The sequence below is a fragment of the Chiloscyllium plagiosum genome, unplaced genomic scaffold (genome assembly GCF_037043375.1).
Source record: "Chiloscyllium plagiosum isolate Xiang-an unplaced genomic scaffold, Cpla_swu_hap1 HiC_scaffold_16, whole genome shotgun sequence".
NCBI lineage: Eukaryota > Metazoa > Chordata > Chondrichthyes > Orectolobiformes > Hemiscylliidae > Chiloscyllium > Chiloscyllium plagiosum.
Window position 1 is genome coordinate 48,510,380 of NW_028270154.1, and position 21,750 is coordinate 48,532,129.

At 41.3% G+C, this 21,750-nt stretch overlaps 1 long non-coding RNA gene across 2 annotated transcripts in view; it reads right to left on the minus strand.

The window, feature by feature from the left end:
* LOC122556919 (uncharacterized) overlaps window positions 1-21,750 on the minus strand; it is a 244,429-nt gene that overhangs the window by 133,553 nt on the left and 89,126 nt on the right. For both annotated transcript variants that reach the window (XR_015759752.1, XR_015759753.1), the window contains exon 3: window positions 3,435-3,541. This is a non-coding gene — a long non-coding RNA (uncharacterized LOC122556919). The remainder of the gene's footprint in view (window positions 1-3,434; window positions 3,542-21,750) is intronic.

The following is a 21,750-nucleotide window of genomic DNA, read 5'->3' on the forward strand; positions in this document are numbered from 1 at the left end:
ATCATCCCAAGAGTTTATGGAGAAGTAAGGTACAAAAATAAGGGAAAAATTTAAAACAATCACTATCATTAAGGAAAAGGTAACAGGAAAACTAATGGAATTTTAAAGACTGTCACATCTTTTCGAACTGATAGCTGCATCCTAGAGTCTTAAATGAAGTAAACTCCAGAGACAATGAACGCATTGATTGTAATCTTTCCGAATTCCCTTGATGCTAGAGAGGTCCCACTTGTTAAGTTAACCACAAATGTAGTATCTTTGAATAAGAAAGGTGGAAATCTGGAAATTAAGAGCCAATTAGCCTGACATCTGTCATTAGCAGTTGTTATAAAGGAGTTCATAACAGGACATTTAGAAAATGATAATACTAATCTGGTAGATTCAACATGACTTCAATGAAGGAGAAAATGTATTTTACATGTTTGTTAGAGCTCTTTGAGGATGTAAGAAGTAGGGTGGGTAAAGGGGAATCAATAGATGTCATGTATTAGGAATTTCAAAAAGCATTCTAAAAGGTACCACATTATTGGTTAGTACACTTTCATGTATTTGGAAATTACAGATAAAGTTAGGATAAATGGATCAATTTAATGTTTGCAAATGCTAACAATTAATGTTTTACCAGGTTAATTTCTGGGATTCAAGGTTTCATGGCCTATGTTGATGATTTGGATGAAGAGACAGACTACACCAGAGCCAAATTTGCTGACAATACTAAGGTCAGCAGGAAAGAAAATTCTGAAGAGATTGCAAAGTGTTAGCAAAAATAGATTAAATGAGTGGCCAAAATTTGTCAGATGGAATGTAACATGGGAAAATGTGATGATGCTCACTTCAGCAGGAACCTTTTAAAAAAGTGCATGTTTATCACAAGGAGAAAGATTTCAGGATGCTGCCCTACAGAGGGATATGTTTATTCCTGTAGATGAACCACACACAAAAAAAATCCAAGTAGAGGAAGTAATTAGGAAAACAAATGAAATATTCTTGCTAATTACAAAGGACATGGACCATCAGAGTAGAAAAGCCTTCCCACAACTGAACACAACTTTGGTAAGATGACATCCACAGTCCTATGTGCAGTATTGTCACCTTACATAAGATTAGATTACTTATGGTGTAGAAACAGGCCCTTCAGCCCAACACATTCACACTGACCCTCTGAAGAGCAACCCACTCAGGCCCATTCCCTTACATTTACACCTTCACTTAACACTACTGGCAATTTAGCATGGCAGGGAGAATGTGCAAACTCCACACAGACAGTTGCCTGAGATGGGAATTGAACCCAGGTTTCTGGTGCTATGAGACAACAGTGCTAACCACTGTGTCACAGTGCTGCCCATTCCAAGGAAGATATATTTGCATTGGAATCAGTACAGCAAAGATTCACTGGGCTCGTTCTTGTGATGAAAGGCTTGCCTTGCAAGGAAAAGATTGAGCAGGTTGAGCAAGTGTATTCATTGGCATTTGGAAGAATAATAGCTAATTTGATTGAAATATATGAAGTTAAGAAGAACCTTGACAGGGTGGCTGTGAAGGGTTGGACGAACCTCTCACCTTTTCTGATGGAAAGCTTGGAGGAAGGAAGGGATCTAATGTGACATGATGATGTTTTATAGGAACACTATTGGCTTCCTGCTCCAACATGAGGTCAATGTGGGGATGCTTGCTGATTGCAGCACCATCTACAACTCTTCAATCACTTTAACTGATCATCTTCTTCATATGTAGTAGGATGTGAACAATGTTGGGTTTGGGCTCATATAGGCAAGTAACATGAATGCCTCAAGGTGTTAGGCAAACTGACTGTCACGATCAGTAAAGACCTTAACCATCTTCCTATGATATTTGATAACATTGCCATTGCTGAATCCTCCACTAATGACAGCCTGAGGGCAACAGTTGATCAGAACTCAAATGGACCAGTCATGTAAATAAGGTGACAACAAGAGCAGATCAGAAGCTAGGAATTCTGCAGAAAGTGCCTCACCTTTGGGCTCCTAAATACAGGTAGACGATCCTTTATCCGAAATGCTCAGGACCAGCTGTTTTCCTGAATTCGGAGTTTTTCGATTTTCAGAATAAGTAAGTTTAATGGTGAATTTTTTAAAAATCTTACCGGAGGAGCAGACTTCTAAGTAAGAGCAGGCCAGTCGGTGCTTGGCCACACACCCCCACGTTGCATTTGAGTGACATGCATCAATTGGGTTTCGACTTGGGTTAACTGTTTGCATGCCAAGCAATCTTGTTAATGAGAAAAACTTCACAAAAAAACCTTTGGATTTCGGAGTTTTTCAGTTTTTGGATGTTTGGATAAAGGATCGTCTATTTGTACTTTGTATCACATATAGCACTGCATGGTGGCTCAGTAGTTAACACTGCTGCCTCACAGCATCAGGGACCCAGATTCAATTTCAGATTTGGGTAACTCTCTGTGGGAAGTTTGCATATTTTCTTGTGTCTGTGTGGATTTCTGCTAGGTGCTCGGGTTTCCTTCTACAGTCCAAAGATGTGCAGATTAGGTGGCTTGGTCATATGAAATTGTCTGTAGTGGCCAGGGATGTATGAGCCAGGTGGATTAACATTGGTGAATGCAAGTTTACGAGGATAGAATAGGAGGTTGGGTCTTTGGAGAGTCAGTGCAGACACGATAGGCCAAATGGCCTCTATTCGCACTTTCGAGATTATATGATTCTATTTGCTGGTTCGATAAAGCACATGCCAGGAGTGTGATGGAATCCTCAACACTAGCTTAAATGACTGCAGCTGCAACACCATTTAAGAAGCTCAAAATTAAAACAGATCACTTGATTAGCACACTTTCCACATTTACATCTTTCATCACAGGGACTAGTTCGTGTTGGTAAGGAGCATCTACAATATGCGGTGCTGCAACTCATCAAGGCCCCTTCAATAACGCATTCCAAACCCAGAATCTCTACCACCTAGAAGAACAAGAATCGCAGATGCATTGGAATACCATCACATGCAGAAGTTTCCCTCCAAGCTAGACACTAATCTGATTTGGAACTACTTCATCATCGTTTAACTGTAGCTCAGTCAAAATCCTAGAACCCACAGCAACACAGGACATAAGAGGTAGGAGTATTGGAACAGGGTTTGGCCATTCATCCCTTCAAGCCTGCGATTGTGGTTGGTCTGTGCCCTAACTCAATCTACATGCCTTTGGTTACTGTATGTGTTCCTACACATCAAAAATTGCAACAGTTTAATGCAACATCTCAGGGTTACCTTCTTAAGGTCAATTAGGCAAGATAAATGATGGCTGAGCAAACATATATCTATGTATCATGAACAAATTGCTTCATGCTTGACCTTCCCAGCCTGGCATAAGTACTTAGGATTGGATGTCTGACTAGAAAGGAGTGCTCATTTGGAATCATACTCTTGCCCTTGCTATTGAGCCTTACCTTGCAAAACTCTCGTACAATAATTACATTTGGCCTGAGCTGCCCTGTAATTCTGGGACACCATGAGTCTTCTCCCTTCAGCAGCCAGGATCAACGGAGTGGTGCTGCTGAACATAAGAATGACAGGCTGTAATTGGCTGGCAATACTTATGAACATATCTCCACACCTATGAATTAAGAGTAGGAATAAATCGTTCAGAACTGCAAGCATACTCCAGCATTCAACAAGATCATAGCTGATTCTGATTGTAATTTCAAATTTGAATTCCCACCCACCGCTGATAACTTTTCACCCTCTTATTTAACAAGAATCTATCCACATATGCTTTAAAAATACTGATGGACTTTGCTTCCACTTTGTTTAAGGAAGAGAGTTACAACCACTTGGGTGCTGGAGTATTGATTTCAGGCAAAGGCATACTTTAGCTCACTATTGCCTGATTGGTTTACTGTATGCCAGAACTTGCTGTACAGAGTCAAAGGAGGTATGGTTAGTAAGTTTGAAGATGACACCAAAATTGGAGGTGTGGTGGACAGTGAAGAAGGTAACCTCAGATTACAACAGGATCTTGATCAGATGGGCCAATGGGCTAAAGAAGTGGTATATGGTGTTTAATTCAGATAAATACGAGGTGCTGCATTTTGGGAAAGCAAATCTTAGCAGGACTTAGACACTTAATGGTAAGGTCCTAGGGAGTGTTGCTGAACAAAGAGACCTTGGAGTGCAGGTTCATAGCTCCTTGGAAGTGGAGTTGCAGGTAGATAGGATAGTGAAGAAGGCGTTTGGTATGCTTTCCTTTATTGGTCAGAACATTGAGTACAGGAGTTGGGAGTTTAGATCAGAGTGGTGGTGGAAAAGCACAGTAGGTCAGGCAGCATCCGATCTTAGAGAGTTCCTTCTCCCCCCCCTCACCCTCCAATTATCTCTCCACCCTGAGGCTTCCTGCCTCTATTCCAGATGAAGGGCTTTTGCCCGAAACGTCGATTTTCCTGCTCCTCGGATGCTGTCTGACCTGCTGTGCTTTTCCAGCACCACTCTGATCTAAACTCTGGTTTTCAGCATCTGCAGTCCTCACTTTTGCCTACAGGATTTGGGAGGTCATGTTGCAGCTATACAGGTAATTGGTTGGGCCATTTTTTGAATATTGTGTGCAATTCTGGTCTCCTCCCTATCGGAAAGATGTTGTGAAACTTGAAAGGGTTCAGAAAAGATTTACAAGGATGTTGCCAAAGTTGGAGGATTTGAGCTATAAGGAGAGGATGAACAGGCTGGTGCTGTTTTCCCTGGAGCGTCGGAGGCTGAGGGGTGACCTTATAGAGGTTTACAAAATTATGACGGGCATGGATAGGATAAATAGACAGTCTTTTCCCTGGGTTGGGGAGTCCAGAACTAGAGGTCATAGGTTTAGGGTGAGAGGGGAAAGATATAAAAGAGATCTAAGGGGTAACATTTTCACACAGAGGTTGGTACATGTATGGAATGAGCTTCCAGAGGAAGTAGTGGTACAATTGCAACATTTAAGAGGCACTTGGATGGATATATGAATAGGAAGGGTTTAAAGGGATATGGGCTGGGTGCTGGCAGGTGGGACTAGATTGGGTTGGGATATCTGGTCAGCATGGACAGGCTGGACCAAAGGTTCTGTTTCCATGCTGTACATCTCTATGACTCTATAACATTCAGACAGAATGTGAGATCTCCAACATCTCAACAGGATTCCGCCCAATACCTCCCAAATCTACAATTATGGGAAGGAGTTTAGGAATAAACCTTTCCAACTTAAGATGGAAATGAGCAGAAATTCCTTCTCTGAGAGAATCATTAGTTTTTGGAAATCGCTACCCCCAGAGATCAGTGAATGCTGGATCTGTGATTAAGGCCGTGTTCTAATCGGCCATGATCTTATTGAATGGTGTAAACAGCATGAATGGACTAAATGACCTAAGCTTGCTCCTGTTGCTTATAATTTAACTATTTTGTTTTTAAAGGCATATCATTCCTGTTTTATAAGAATGATGGTGCAAGTATTCCCAGGACAAAAGTCACATATTAGAAGGATGGACTTGAATTAGCAGGATAGGGTTTATACAGAGTACACTTTGTACAAGTACACATTGTACAAGATTGAAATTGATGAAATGCATGAACAGAAAGTGAAGTAGAGTAAATGCATGCACATGCTGAAACAACATTACGGTGGGATTAGTAGCACAGCAGAGACTGGATCATTGTACAAAAGCATCATTTAAACAAATGCTAATAAAAACAAATACTTGTGGATGCCAGAAATCTCAAATGGAAACAGGAAGTGCTGGAGAAATATCGAAGTTCTGGCAGGATCTGTGGAAAAAGAAACAGTCAATATTTCAAAACCAGTATGTTTCTATTCTGAAGAAGTCATACTGCACTTGAAACGTTAATTTTGTTTCTCGATCTGCAAATGCTGCCAGACCTGCTCATTTTCTCCTGCACTTCCAGTTTTTACTTAAAGTAAAACCTTCCAGATCATAGCTGACCAATTATGTATGTGTCATTTACCTACTTACAAAACTGATTTAACTGAAAAATCACACATGAACCTGAAGTATTATCTCTGTTTTGTTTTGTCCATTACACGACCTGGTCAGCCATGTATTTCCAATATTGTCACTTTACATAATCAATAAACCAAATAGTAATATTTACCATTTACAAACATTAGCTGTTTTTAAGTTGTAGTGAAAAGCTTTTGTTTCTCACTATCTTCCTGCACTGTAAGTTTTTTGCAGTAAGCACACAATGCTTTTATTCCAAATAAGTTAGTTTAATAGTTGAATTTCACAATCTTTGGACATTTAAATCAAATACAATATCACACACAAGTCAGTTCTCTCTGTAAAGTGGATCTCACCTATCAGTTTATGGATCTTTTGAAAAAGTTCTTGCAGGTTTATGATTTTTATATCTTTATATTGACTACCTTTTTTTAGCTCAGATGTGAAGATGTAAACTTGAGAGCATGCGCTGTAATTCCTTGTTTGCAATTTGCTACGTGTTTAAGTCTGCCAGTCTCTGGTTTATTTCTTAAGTTAATAGCAGTTCTAATAAAACATGGAATATATTTGAAACTGACCTTGTATAGAAAGAAACATGAATGCCCAAGGCCAAAAGGAAATTGCACATTAAAACAAAATCAAACTGTCTAATTTGATAGTTAGGTAGTCAAAATACACTTAAGCAGAAGTACATTTCTTAATTTAAATTAAATCATTCCAAGAGTCATAGAGATGTACAGCATGGAAACAGACCCTTCGGTCCAACCCGTCCATGCTGACCAGATATCCCAACCCAATCGAGTCCCACCTGCCAGCACCCGGCCTATATCCCTCCAAACCCTTCTTATTCATATACCCACCCAAATGCCTCTTAAATGTTGCAATTATACCAGCCTCCACCACTTCCTCTGGCAGCTCATTCCATACACGTACCACTCTCTGCGTGAAAAAGTTACCCCTTAGGTCTCTTTTATATCTTTCCCCTCTCACACTAAATCTATGCCCACTAGTTCTGGACTCCTCCCACCCCAGGGAAAAGACTTCGTCGATTTATCCTATCCATGCCCCTCGTGATTTTATAAACCTCGATAAGGTCACCCCATCAGCGTCCGACGCTCCAGGGAAAACAGCCCTAGCCTATTCAACCTCTCCTTGTAGCTCAAATCCTCCAACCCTGGCAACATGCTTGTACATCTTTTCTGAACCCTTTCAAGTTTCACAACATCTTTCCAATAGGACGGAGACCAGAATTGCACGTAATACTCCAAAAGTGTCCTGTACAGCCACAACATGACCTCCCAACTCCTGTACTCAATACTTTGACCAATAAAGGAAACCATACCAAGCACCTTCTTCACTATCCTATCTATCTGCAACTCTACTTTCAAGGAGCAATGAACCTGCACTCCAAGGGCTATTTGTTCAGCAACACTCCCGAGGACCTTACCATTAAGTGTATAAGTCTTGCTAAGATTTGCTTTCCCAAAATGCAGCACCTCACATTTATCTAAATTAAACTCCATCTGCCACTCCTCAACCCATTGGCCATCTAATCAGGACCTCATTGTAATCTGAGGTTACCTTCTTCGCTGTCCACTACACCTCCAATTTTGGTGTCATCTGCAAACTTACTATGTATATCTTTTATGCTCATATCCAGGTCATTGATATAAACGATAAAAAGTAGTAGACCCAGCACCAATCCTTGTGGCACTCCACTGGTCACAGGCCTCCTGTCTGAAAAATTACCCTCCACCACCACCTTCTGTCTTCTACCTTTGAGCTAGTTCTGAATCCAAATGGCTTGTTGTTCCAATATTCCATGAGATCGAACCTTGCTAACCAGTCTCCCATGGGAACCTTGTCGAATGCCTCACTGAAGTCTATATTTATCACGTGCACCACTTTGCCCTCATCAATCCTCTTTGTTACTTCTTCAAAAAACTCAATCAAGTTTGTAAGACATGATTTCCCACACACAACACCATGCTGACTACCCCTAATCAGTTCTTGCCTTTCCAAATACATGTACATTCTGTCCTTAGGATCCCTTCCAACAACTTCCCCACCACTGACATCAGGCTCACCAGTCTATAGTTCCCTGACTTGCCCTTACCACCTTTCTTAAACAGTAGCATCACGTTAGCCAACCTCCAGTCTTCTGACAGTTTACCTGTGATTATCAATGATACAAATATCTCAGCAAGAGCCCAGCAATCACTTCCCTAGCCTCCCACAGAGTTGTAGGATACAGTTGATCAGGTCCTGGGGATTTATCCACTTTTATGTGTTTTAAGACATCCAGCACTTCCTCCTCTGTAATATGGACATTTTTCAAGATATTACCTTCTATTTCCTTGCATTCTGTATCTTCCATGTCCTTTTCCACAGTAAACACTGATGCAAAGTTATCATTTAGTATCTCCCCCCAATTCCCGCAGCTCCACACAAAGACCACCTTGCTGATCTTTGAGGGGACCTATTCCCTCCCTAATTACCCTTTTGTGTTTAATGTATTTGTGAAAACCTGTTATATTCTCCCTAACCCTATTTGCCAAACTTATCTCATGTCCCTTTTTTGCCCTCTTGATTTCCCTCTTAAGTCTCCTTCCACTGGCTTTATACTCTTCTAAGGATTTACTCACTCTATCCTATCTATACCTGATGTATGCTTCCTTCATTTTGTTAACCAAACACTCAATTTCTTTAATTTTAAAAAAATTCTGAATATTTCAGGTCAAGTGACTTTTCCTCAGAGGTTCTCTATCTTGTTCCAATGAGCTATTGTCTTCCAATTTTGTTTGCATTTGGTATGCAAATTTTAGCCTCATTAAACCAGTTCACCTTCCATTTGCAATAATTATTTTAATAACTTCAATATGTTCTTTTTTAAAACAATATGATTCCATGACCAATGCATTTCATTCAGTATTGCTGAAAATAAACACATTTTCTCACTTTTTCATCTTGCACTCATCAAGAGAGTTTGCAAGAATGCCAATTTAAGGGAGAACCAACATTTTTACAACTTGAGAGGAAATTTCTGATTTTTTGGGCAAGTGGATTCTAATTAGAAGAGGTGTTGTAATGGAGAATGCATCAATTAATGATGGCTTACATTTAACTATTAGGATTTGTTTAAATTTTAAGCCAAGCAGTTGAGTCTGATTGGTTGTGCAATTTCACTGAGAATTGGAGCAGCAAATGGCTATTGCCTATTTGTTTTTAAGTTGAAACAGATGCAGTGTGTCTATATCTTCTACATTGCTAATGAGATGACTTGCAGAGAATTAAATGAGAAACCCATTAGGGCTCATGGAGAGAAATTCTCCATGAAGTCCACCCAAATTGACACAGTCTTATTTCTGGTAAAATTCATCCCAATGGCTTGATAGCATCACCCTTTTAATTGTGAAAAACACTTACATTCTATAAAATAGTACCAGCTTGAAATAACTAGTTTCAGCTGTTGATTGAACATTTGAGATACCCTTCCATTGAATAAAGATTCGTGCACTTTGTGTCTTTTACTGTGTCTCGCACCTGCACCTGCACCTGCACACACACACACACACACACACACACACACACACACACACACACACACACACACACACACACCCCATGGGTGCTGGGGAAAAAATAAGCACTACCACACTTAGGTGGTAGTGTGGGGGTTAAAAAAAAAGAATAGGAGTGCCCCCTTTGATGTGAAGGGCAGTGCTTGTCACTGGCCACTCGGGTGTTTGCCTATCTTAAAAAAAAGAAAATTAAAAAAAACTCTCGGGATGCCTCCTGGCGATGGGGATCCCCAGTGAAGGGCTCTCTACATGGGAGTCCTCCCCCTTTCTCTCGGGGATCTGGGGTGGAGGGTGCTGCACGCAGCAGTCCCCTGCAAACGCAGGTTACGGTGGTTCACGGACTCCCAGCCCAACTGCTTGTTCTGTGGCGCTGTGGGGTCCGTGGACCACGTGTATATTGGGTGTGGGCGTTTGCACTCCCTTTTTGATTTTCTGAAAAACCTCCTCAAAGAAAAAAAAGAAAAAGAGATACCTTTCCATGGTGGTGGAATTAACACATTTCAGGGTCAACAGTGGTTGCCTTCAGGGCTTTTTATGAGTTTGTGCTGTCTCCTCGGGATGTATAGCAAATACAGGTTCTGCTAGCAATGTACACATCCCATAAATAAATAATTAAAAACAACTGCTGGAAGTGATCTTATCCAATTTCCCATAGGATGGCTGTGATGCATCCTACTTCTGCTTCAGCTTCCAAGCTGAATAAATAGTGCAGACCATATTTATCAGGCTGTCAGAAACCTTGTTTTTTTTTAAACTAGTTTTCCGTTAAGAAGAGTACAACAGCCGTAGGTCTGTCAGCCCAGCTAGTTAGTTTTGGTCGTCATTGTTATTGTTAATTCATCTGTTCAGATGTGTAATGATGTACCTCTGGAGCAGGTGGGGCTTAAACCAACTCTTCCAGACCAAAGGTAGGGACGTTAACACTGCATCACAAGAGCCTTTATTTTATTTGAGATTTGATTGTTCTGTCTCTTAATGTTGTCACCCAACTTACCTTTGTAATTCTTAACATCCCATCCTAATAATAACCTATCAATATCACTTTTGAAATTTTCATTTGATATTTTCATGAGATAATCCAAGATTTCCATTGCCTTTAGTGTGAAGTAGCATTTCTTGACATCATCCCTATATGACAAGGCTCTAATTAAAGGTTACATCCACTCACAAGACCCCAAAGCTCCAGTTCACAGTACTTGAAGAATTTCAGCGATATGCCTTCATTTATTAGTGTTAAAGTCTGCTACATCACTTTTATCTACTTTTGTTGCTTTTTTTTTGTTATTGGTTAGGCTTTATCACTACCTGTTTTCTTAGTATGTGTTTGTGCAATCTTTACCAAGACTTTGACAGCAAATCTGTGGATAACTGACAATCGTGAACAGACAAACTTCAAGTGTTTAACGTCCTCCCCTTTGAGAAATGGAAAGACTTAGTACTGATGTGAAACAAATCTAATTTTACACAGCTTCTTGCAGTAGTAAAGAACTCAATTGAACTATCATCTGTCTTGTTGATCAGAAAATATTTCATGACAAACACACATAAAATTGATTCATATGTGCAAACATTTTTAGCCACTGGAAGTAGAATTGAACAGAATGGGACTAATATGAAGACATAATAAAGCCTGAACAATACAAGGGAGGTTACAAGTATAGATTCCAGACCAATATTTGTTTTAGATTTAACAAAACACTAAAAATGCTATCAAAAGTGATATTGAGTTAAGGTTCAAGGCTACATGCCCCAAGTTACCTCAGAAAGGTCAAACAGAGTTCTGGGAGAAAAATTGTTTGGCATTCACAAGTAATTCTTGTAACACCGCGGGTACTAAATGCATAAATCTTGATTAACATGAGGTGAGTTGATTTCAAGTTTGAAACAATACAGCTATTGATTGTTGAAAGTATTCCTGCCTCAGATCACTCTGGAACTTCTGAATAAAAATCAAGGCTGACACTTCAGTGCGATGCTGAGTAAGTGCTGCATTATCACAGATGCCGTTTTTCAGTGCGTCAATAAACCTAGGCTCCATCTGTCCTCTCATGTGGAAGTAAAATATTGTCAAGTGCTATCTGAAGGAGAATAGGAAAATTACCTCCCTGATGTTCTGGTTCATGTTTGTCCCTCAGTCAATGTTATTTAAGCAGATTATCTAATCATTAACTAAATGCTGTTTGTGGATATTTGATGTGTGCAAATTGGTACTTTCTACTCCGCAAACAGGCTAAAATTTCAAAATTGCTTCATTTACTGCAATGCACTTTGAGATAATAGTGTGATAGAAATCTACAGCAGAGAAAAAGATGTCATTTGGCCCATCAAATCTGCATCAGTCAAAAACAACCACCTAACTAGTCCAATGCCATTTTCCAGCCCTTGGCCCTCAGCCTTGGCATCACAAGTGTGCATCTAATTATTTCTTAAATGTTATGAGGGTTTCTGCCTCTACTACCCTTACAGTGAGTTCCAAATTTTCCTCACATTCCCTGAAACCGTCTGCCCTGTACCTTAGACTTGTTGCCCCGGCCATTCATCCCTTCATCAGAGGGAAAGTTTCTTCCTGTCTACCCTATCTATCACCCTTATAATTCTATACATCTCTTACAAGTCTCTCCAAGGAAAAAAAAAATGTCAAGCTATCCAATCTCTCTTCATAATAAAACTTTGCAACTAGGCAGCATCCCAGTAAATCTCCTCTGTACCCTTTCCAATGCAATCACATCCCTCTCATATTGTGGTTTCCAGAGCTCTATACAATACTCTAGCTTTGGCCTAAAGAACATCTTACACAGTTCCATCATGACCTCCCAGCTCTTAAACTCTGCTTTGGCTAGTAATGGCAAGTATCCCATATACCACAGAAACCACTTTCTCTACCTATCCCTCTACCTTAAAGAACTAATGGACATGTACATCATGGTCCTGCTGATCTTTGATGCATCCCAGGAGCCTACCACTCATTATCTATTCCCATCCCTTGTCTGTCCTGCTCCAAAGTGCATCACTTCATGAGTATTTGGATTGAATTCCATTTGCCACTGATTAGCTCATCTGACCAATCTATCTATATCCTTTTATAATCTAAGGCTACCCTCTTCACTACTTTCCACCTTACCAATTTTTGAATTATCCATGAACTTAATAATCAACCCTCCTACATTCAAGTCTATATCATTTATACAAACTACAAACAGCAAGGACTCCAACATTGATCCCTGTGGAACCCCACAGAAAATAGACTTCTATTCACAAAGAAATCTCTCAACCATCACCCTCTGCTTCCTGTCACTCAGTCAATTCTGAATCCAATTAGCCAAATTTCCTAGGATTCCATGGGCTACACTATTAGTCTCGGTAGCTGTAAAAAGTGTTGTTTTAAAGTAAGTTTTTCCTTTTCACTTAAAGTTTTAATTCTTAATCAACCATGAGTCACCCAGTTTTGGTGGTTAAAATTCAGACTACAAAGTTCCTTATGCCACCACATTGACTACATCTATAGATGAAATCAGATCAGAGGATTAAGTCTCATGGTCTTAGGGAGAATTGCTCACTGATGTCTGTGGAGTATCTGTCAGTCAGGGGATCCTGGAACAGTAAATCAAGGGCACAGTCCCATTGCAGCCATGGGATTGGCAATTATAAGGTGCCCACTGAAGGTGATTTCAGTCAGGGAGTCCATGACTCTGTGGTCAGAGGAGTGTGTCATGGTCAGTTGTGTGGGCTGAATCTTACACTTTCTAGTCTAAGTCTGAGTTGTATTGAATTCTTTTGAGCATTTGGCACTGCAAAGTCCAGTAAGTTCTTACTGTACCTTAACAAGTTTGCTCCATTAAGTACCTATGCTGCCCCATGCTGCCTCTCACATCCATATTCTCTTTCTTGTTACCACACGCCATTCCCAGGGCAACTCACCACTCAGTGGCTATTGCAAAATTCATTGGCATCCCCATCACTTGCACTATTTTGAAAGACCATTGTGCACTCTCAGTCTGGTGCTGTCCTGCAGTTACTCACATTTGCTTTGGAAATGACAGACAAAAATAAAATGGCATTCTGCTTTGTAGCAGGGACCTGGAGGTCCTGCTGCATGTGGGCTGGGGAGGAAGGGGAATGTTCTAATGCAGGGTCTCCTCTTCCACCAGGACCAAGAGTGAAGGCCACAACACCAGATGATGCCTTATCAGCTTGGTCCAAGGTTGAAGCAATCTCAGCTATCTGGAGCAATGCCCAGTAGCAGAGGAACAATATCAACAAACTTCTTCACTGCACCATTGTAAGGAGCTTTGTGAGCTGAATTTTAACCATTAAAAATGGGGTGAGTTATGGCTGGCTGAGACTTAAAACTTTAAATGAAAAGAAAAGACTTACTTTTAGACACCACTTTTCATAGCTACCGAGACTAGCACATCATACTCCGATACATCACACTCGCTCTGATTCTGCTACTGTACCCGCCTCCCACAAAGGCTCATGCTCTACCACTCTCGCTATTGCTTGCAACACCTTCTGCATTCAGTCTCACCCACCCTCACCCCGATACCACTAATCCTCCATGCCCTCTGTGCTGTCTACTCACTCCCCATCTGCATCATTTGTAATAGTTATGGCATCCACTTTCATCTCCCATAATGCCTACCTATCTCATTCTAACCCACAGTAGGGCAGAAAGAGCTGGGGCAGGTGATGTTTACCATCACACAACTTCTCATCCCTAATGAGGAGAAGATTCTGACTCTGGCCGTGTTGAGCAGGGCCTGGACAGGTATTGGAGGCTGCCTTTGACTTACTGTACTGTGAAACCCATGAACGAAGGCTCTCTACCTTGACTTGATCAAAGCCTGCTGAAAACTATGAATACTTCCTAGCTTTGTGTCTGCACTAAACAACATGACAAAGCATCAGTTATATGAGTTTGATATCTCTGTCTGAAAAGGCAAAGTGCAAAAAGGCAAGGCAAGGGAATGAAAGGCTCAGATACTATGAGCATTCAGGTAGGGACAGTGAGTGAACATTATGAGAGCAAGCAAGGACCCCAGTGATGCAGCCTTGTCTAGTCCATGAGCTAGTTTTACATCCCTGAACATAATGTCCTTGCAACAACATTGGAGTGATAGTTGTGCAGTGTGTAAGCCATGAAGTGATAGTGGTGTGGGAGATTGTGAGAGGTGAGACTGAGCGAGGGAGAGATGTTGCAAGCAATAGCGAGAGTGGCAGAGTGAGAGGCTTGGTGGGACATTGGTGCAGTAGTCGACAAAGAGTGAGTGGGAGGTGGCAGAGAGACGATTGTGGCACTTACACTGGCACGGTAGAGCAGGTCATTGACCTACTTTCAACATTGCTAACTGTATCTGCACCCTGATAATGGCATTGATTTTTGACAAAGGCTACCAGGGCCTAGTGGCATGGCCTCCTCTACTGGTCCTCCAGGAATATTACCCCATTCCTTTGTTTTACCTGGTCCACCAGGAGCTCCATTTACCTGTTGGTAAATCATGGCAACATTTTCCCTTTCACCAACCTGCTCAGACTCTGCATTAGACTGAGATGGGCAGTTTAGGAATGCCAGTGATCAGCAGCCTTTAAATATGTTATAGCCACATGGGTTGTGGTCTTTCAACTAATATCTATTGAGTGCTAAGTTGTTTGAGAATGCAACACGATAAGATGGGGGTCAAAGATGAATGGTATACACACTATAAGGGCAGGTTAGGTAATGGATGTGGCAAGTTTGGCAAGTTAGGATGGGAAAATCTGCAAGGCGTTGTGGTGATAAATCCTACAAAAAAGATTGACACACCTCAGACACCACCATAAAGATAAGATTCAGCCCATAGTCCTACCGTATCTTGGCCTAACAGGTACAAGACCACAATATCAGAGCAGAACATAAAAAAACTTTATCTACTTACCCAAAGAGAAAGGAGGGATAAGAATAAGACAGCCTTTAAATCTAGTTTAGATGTAAATTCTTACAGAGTTTTGTTGATTTATCTTCTCAATATTGTTACAGCAAATTTTGAACAAGCTGTCTTTTGATATTAATCAAGTTTCTAATTTACAATGGACTGTCACTATAACTTCACATTTTTTATCATAGAGTTCTCATGTCCCTTCCTTTACATCACCGGTAAAAAATGGATAACTGACAGCCATAACCTGCTCTCAGGTCTGCACTAGGGCATATGAATTAAAGGTGTTGATTGTTTGTAACTGCATTTGAGCCATAAGAACGCAGTTAATATTTTTTTATCCACAGCTATACTCTCTAACCCGAACAAGACTGAATCCTACTTAGCAACCTTTTACAAGGCACTTTGGTAAGGGGCAGCCAAATACTTAAGATACAGAATATCAACATGGCTTTCATCAACTTGATGAACCTCCCAAACCTTTGTGCAGTTTGTGCAATCAGTAGTTCTTTTCCAGATGCTATAGTGAGATTCAGTAATAAGCTTTTCTCTTTTGATTAATCATAATTAACCCTTTGAACTATAACAGAAATGTGAATAGTGTCAAGTTCCGATCTCTTGCCCTTTCAAAAACAAAATTACATTCCATGTGATATATTTAGTTGTTGAACTTCTAACTCTTTGAATGAAGAAGAGTGAATTACATTAGGATCAGCAAACTGATATGGTTTAAGAACTCAAATTGTAGCAAAGCCCAAATCTGAAGCTAGTTTGAGATGTTCAATTTTGGTCTTGAACCCATATTAAAATATTGAAAATGTAGCAATGTTATTAATCAGAAAGGCTGATGTAGATTGGTTGCTCCTAGTATAAGAAAATTAGAAATAAGAGCAAGAGTAAGCCATATAACCTCTTGAGCCTATTCCACCATTCAATAAGATCATGGTTATTCTGATTGTTGCTGGACTCCCCATAACCCTTAACACTCCTGTTTACTAAAAAAACTTACCTTTGATATCTTCAAAAACTCAATATCCATTGTTGTCTAGGATAGGGAATTTTAATGTCCCTGTGCCTTCACCAAAACCGGCTCTCTTAAATCTCTCAATTATTTATTATTATGTTTTGCTACTGCCATTGAAAAAATGTTTCCATCATCGTCATATTTATCTACTATCCTCTTTTCTAATGTCCTTTAGCTGTTCAGAAATCAGCAATCATTGGGTTCAGTTGAGTTTGTTACTCAATTGATCGTTCTCAAGAGATCGATACAGTTGAGAAAAGAAGTGAGTCAGGGCAGGGACAAAGCAGAGAATAAGGTAGGGCTGATAAATTAAATTGCATTTATCTCAATGCAAGAAGCCTAACAGGGAAGGCAGATGAACTCAGGGCAAGGTTAAGAACATGGAAGTGAGATATCATAGCAATTACAGAAACATGGCTCAGAATGTACAGGACTGGCAGCTTCATGTTCCGGGATACAAATGTTACATGAAGGACAGAAAGGGAGGCAAGAGAGGAGGGGGAGTGGTGTTTTTGATAAGAGATAGTATTACAGCTGTACTGAGGGAGGATATACCCGGAAAGACATCCAGGGAAGTTATTTCGGTGGAACTGAGAAATAACAAAGGGATTATCACCTTAGCGGGATTGTATCATAAACCTTCAAGTAGTCAGTGGGAAATTGAGAAACAAATTTGTAAGGAGATCTCAGTTATCTGTAAGAATAAAAGGGTGGTTCTGGCTGGGGATTTTAACTTTCCAAACATAGACTGGGACTGCCACAGTTTGGATGAAGAGAACATTTTCTGATTCAGTATGTGGATGTACCTACTTGAGAAGGTGTAAACCTTGACCTACTCTTGTGAAATAAGGAATGGCAGGTGACTGAGGTGTCAGTGGGGGAGCACTTTGGGGCCAGCAACCATAATTCTATTAGTTTTAAAATAGTGATGGAAAAGGATAGACCAGATCTAAAAGTTGAAGATCTAAATTAGAGAGAGGCGAATTTTAACGGTATTAGATGAGAACTTTTAAAAGTTGTTGGGGGCAGATGTTAGCAGGTAAAGGGACAACTGGAAAATGAGAGTCCAGATTAGATTAGATTACATTACGTTACAGCGTGGAAACAGGCCCTTCGGCTCAACAAGTCCACACCGACCCGCCGAAGCGCAACCCACCCATGCCCCTACATTTACTCCTTACCTAACACTACGGACAATTTAGCATGGCCAATTCACCTAACCTGCACATCTTTGGGCTGTGGGAGGAAACCGGAGCACCCGGAGGAAACCCACGCAGACACGGGGAGAACGTGCAAACTCCACACAGTCAGTCGCCTGAGGCGGGAATTGAACCCGGGTCTCAGGCGCTGTGAGGCAGCAGTGCTAACCACTGTGCCATCGTGCCATCCAGAAACAATATATTCCTGTTAAGGTGAAAGGAAAGGCTGGTAGATATTTTCAACTGCTTTCACATTTCCAGAATGATATCGTTAAGCACATGATGCTTATATAATAGCACTGTACATATGATATGCATTAGTGTGACGAAAAGTGTGCTTTATATAGATATATTATGTATTTATTAACATCATATGTAGAATTTGGATTTCAAACTAGTGGTATATGTATTGGAAACTGCGTCTCTCTAATTTTTTAGTACTTCCTATGTACCAAGACATCTAATTTAACTACTATTCTGGCAGTTAAGTGTTTTCTCCAAGCATAAACAATTGTTAATAAGCAAGTCAAAATGAAGGTGACATTAAAGACAGCCAATGGTACAATGTTCCACAGGCTGGAGCATGGGGATACAGTTTTGGACTCCTCATCTGAAGAAGGATGTCCTGGCAGTGGAGAAATTGCAACAAAGGTTTACCAGACTTATTTCTGGGATGACAAGACTGCCTTATAAATAGAGACTGGATAGGTTAGGCTCATGACCAGTACCACCACAGAACACACCAGATGACCTCATTCTTTAAAGACCGCAATTACTCCTCCCACATGGTCGATGATGCCCTCCTGTGCATCTCATCCACATCCCACACCTCCACCCTTGAACCACACCCCTCCAACCGCAACAAGGATAGAACACCCCTGGTCCACACCTTCCACCCCACCAACCTCCACATACATCGCATTATTCTCCACCATTTCTGCCATCTACAAACAGACCCCACCACCAGAGATATATCTCCCTCCACACCCCTACCCACTTTCTATATATACCGTTCCCTCCACAACTCCCTTGTCAGGTCCACACCCCCCACCAACCCACCCTCCCCTCCCGATACCTTCTTCTGCCACCAAAGGAATTGAAAACCTGCACCCACATCTCCCCCCTCACCTCCATCGAAGGCCCCAACGGAGCCTTCCACAGCCACCTGCACTTCCACATGTGTCACTTACTGTATCTGTTGCTCTCGACACGGTCTTCTCTACACTAAGGAGACAGAAGCCTACTTGCAGAGCGCTTCAGAGAACATCTCTGAAATACTCACAGCAACCAAACCCACAATCCCATGGCTGAACACTTCAACTACCCCTCCCACTCCACCAAGGACATGCAGGTCCCAGACCTCCTTCATCGCCACTCCCTAACCACATGACAGCTGGGGGAATCATCTTCCGCCTTGGGACCCTCCAACCCTACACCATCAATGTAGATTTCACTAGTTTCCTCATTTCCTCTCTCCTCACCTTATCCCAGTTCCAACCTTCCAACTCAGCACCACCCTCTTGACCTGTCCTACCTGTCCATCTTCCTTCCCTCCACCCGCCTGCTCCACCCTCCTCTCCGAGTTATCACCATTACCCCCACTTCCATCTACCTATCACACTCTCTGCTACCTTCCCCGCAGCCCCAACCCCTTCCCATTTATCTCATCAACCCTCCACTCACAGCCTCATTCCTGATGAAGGGCTTTTGCCCGAAACGTCGATCCTCTTGCACCTCAGATACTGCCTGACCCACTGTGCTTTTCCAGCACCCCATTCTTGACTCTGATCTCCAGTATCTCCACAAGAATGAGGTGGGATCTAATTTAAAAAAACCTCGTAATTCTAACAGGACTAGACAGGTAAACGCAGGAAGGATGTATCAAATGACCTGGGAGTCCTGAACTATGATTCATAGTCACTGGACCTGGAGTGGAACGTTTAGGACTGAGATGAAGAAAAATGCATTGATCCAAAGACTGTTGAGCCTGTGGAATTCTTTGCCACAGAAAGTGGTTGAGGATAAAGCATTGAATGTTTTGATAAAGGAGTTAAATATGGTTTTCGGGCTAAAGCAATCAAAAAATGTGGGGATAAAGCAGAAACGAGTTACTGAGTTGGATGATCAGTCCTGATCATATTCCAATGGCTGAGCAGGCTTAACAAGCTGAATGACCTACGCTTGTTCTGATTTTCTGTATATTTCGTTGTTTGACATCAAAGAACAATATCGATGCATTGGTTTGGAAAATAAAAGCTTTTTTTCTGCCCTAAGAAAATGCAAACTAATCTTCATATGAGGGTGAGAATAGGTATCCTGATGTCATGAGTAGCTGTCCTATGTCCATTGTCTCAAACAATTCGAATGGATGTTTGACATGTGTAAGCAAACAGATTTCAGAAATTCTCGTATATCAACAAGTACTCAGGGTTAGATGGCAATCCTTATCAGGAAGCTGTCTTCTTCAGATGAATTTTGGATCAGAAGAGATTGAGGGAAGACCTAGCAGAGAATTTCCAAACACTTTGCCTACAGAGCAGGATGCTGCATTTGCAACTTTAATGAAAATGATACGCTCTATGCCAACAGACTGCTTATCCTTTGATATCAGTAAGCCATCCTCAATTATCATTGGTTTTCGACTTTTTTGTCTTAGTTATTAAATTGTTGTATCTACACTGCAGCCTCTTAACAAGCTATCTGAAAGCTTCTTATAAACAATTAACCTCCTTTATTCGTTAATTTGGGTCATGAACCCCCAAATTCTAACAATGATGTCAGGAATGACATCAACAGGAATTGAATTGAGTTCTGGAGAAGAAGCTGAACTCAAAACATTAATTTGCTTCTCTTTCAATTGATACACAGCTACAGAAGCTTCCATTGTCAAGGAAGATCTGCCTACCGAGTCAGTATGGGTGGAAATTAGGAACAGCAAGGGAGCAGTCACCTCTTTAGGGGTTTACTGCAGGCCCCCCAATATCAGCAGGGAGATGGAAGAAAGCATAGCTCGGCAGATTTTGGAAAAGTGTGGACGTAGTAGGGTTGTTGTAATGGGTGACTTTAACTTTCCCAATATTGATTGGAACCTCCTTCGAGCAGAAGATTTGAATGGAGCTGTTTTTGTAAGGTGTGTTCAGGAGGGTTTCCTAACTCAGTACGTTGACAGGCCGATGAGGAGAGAGGCCATTCTAGACTTAGTGCTCAGAAACAAGCCGAGGCAGGTATCAGATCTTGTGGTGGGAGAGCATTTTGGTGATAGTGACCACAACTGCCTCACATTCTACATAGCTATGGAGAAGGAGAGGATTAGGTAATATGGGAGGATATTTAATTGGGGAAGAGGAAACTATGATGCGATTAGACATGAGTTAGGAAGCATGGGTTGGGAGCAATTGTTCCATGGTAAAGACACTATAGACATGTGGAGACTGTTTAAGGAATAGCTGTTGCAAGTGATGAATAAATATGTCCCTCTGAGACAGGCAAGGGGTAAGATAAAGGAACCTTGGATGACGAGAGCGGTGGAGCTTCTCGTCAAAAGGAAAAAGGTAGCTTACATAAGGTGGAGGAAGCTAGGATCAAACTCAGCTCTACAGGATTACAGGCAGGCGAGGAAGGAGCTTAAAAACGATCTGAGGAGAGCCAGGAGGGGGCACGAGAAAGGCTTGGCAGAACGGATTAGGGAGAACACAAAGGCATTTCACACTTATGTGAGGAATAGGAGAATGGTCAAAGAAAGAGTAGGGCCGATCAGGGATAGCATAGGGAATTTGTGTGTGGAGTCTGAGGAGGTAGGGGAAGCCCTAAATGAGTTTTTTGCTTCTGTCTTTATGAAAGAAACAAACTTTGTAGTGAATGAAACCTTTGAAGAGCAGGTGTGCATGCTGGAATGGATAGAGATAGAGGAAGCTGATGTGCTGAAAATTTTTTCAAACATTAAGATTGACAAATCGCCAGGCCTGGACCAGATTTGTCCTCAGCTGCTTTGGGAAATGAGAAATGCAATTGCTTCGCCGCTTGCGAAGATCTTTTCATCCTCGCTCTCCACTGGAGTCCTAC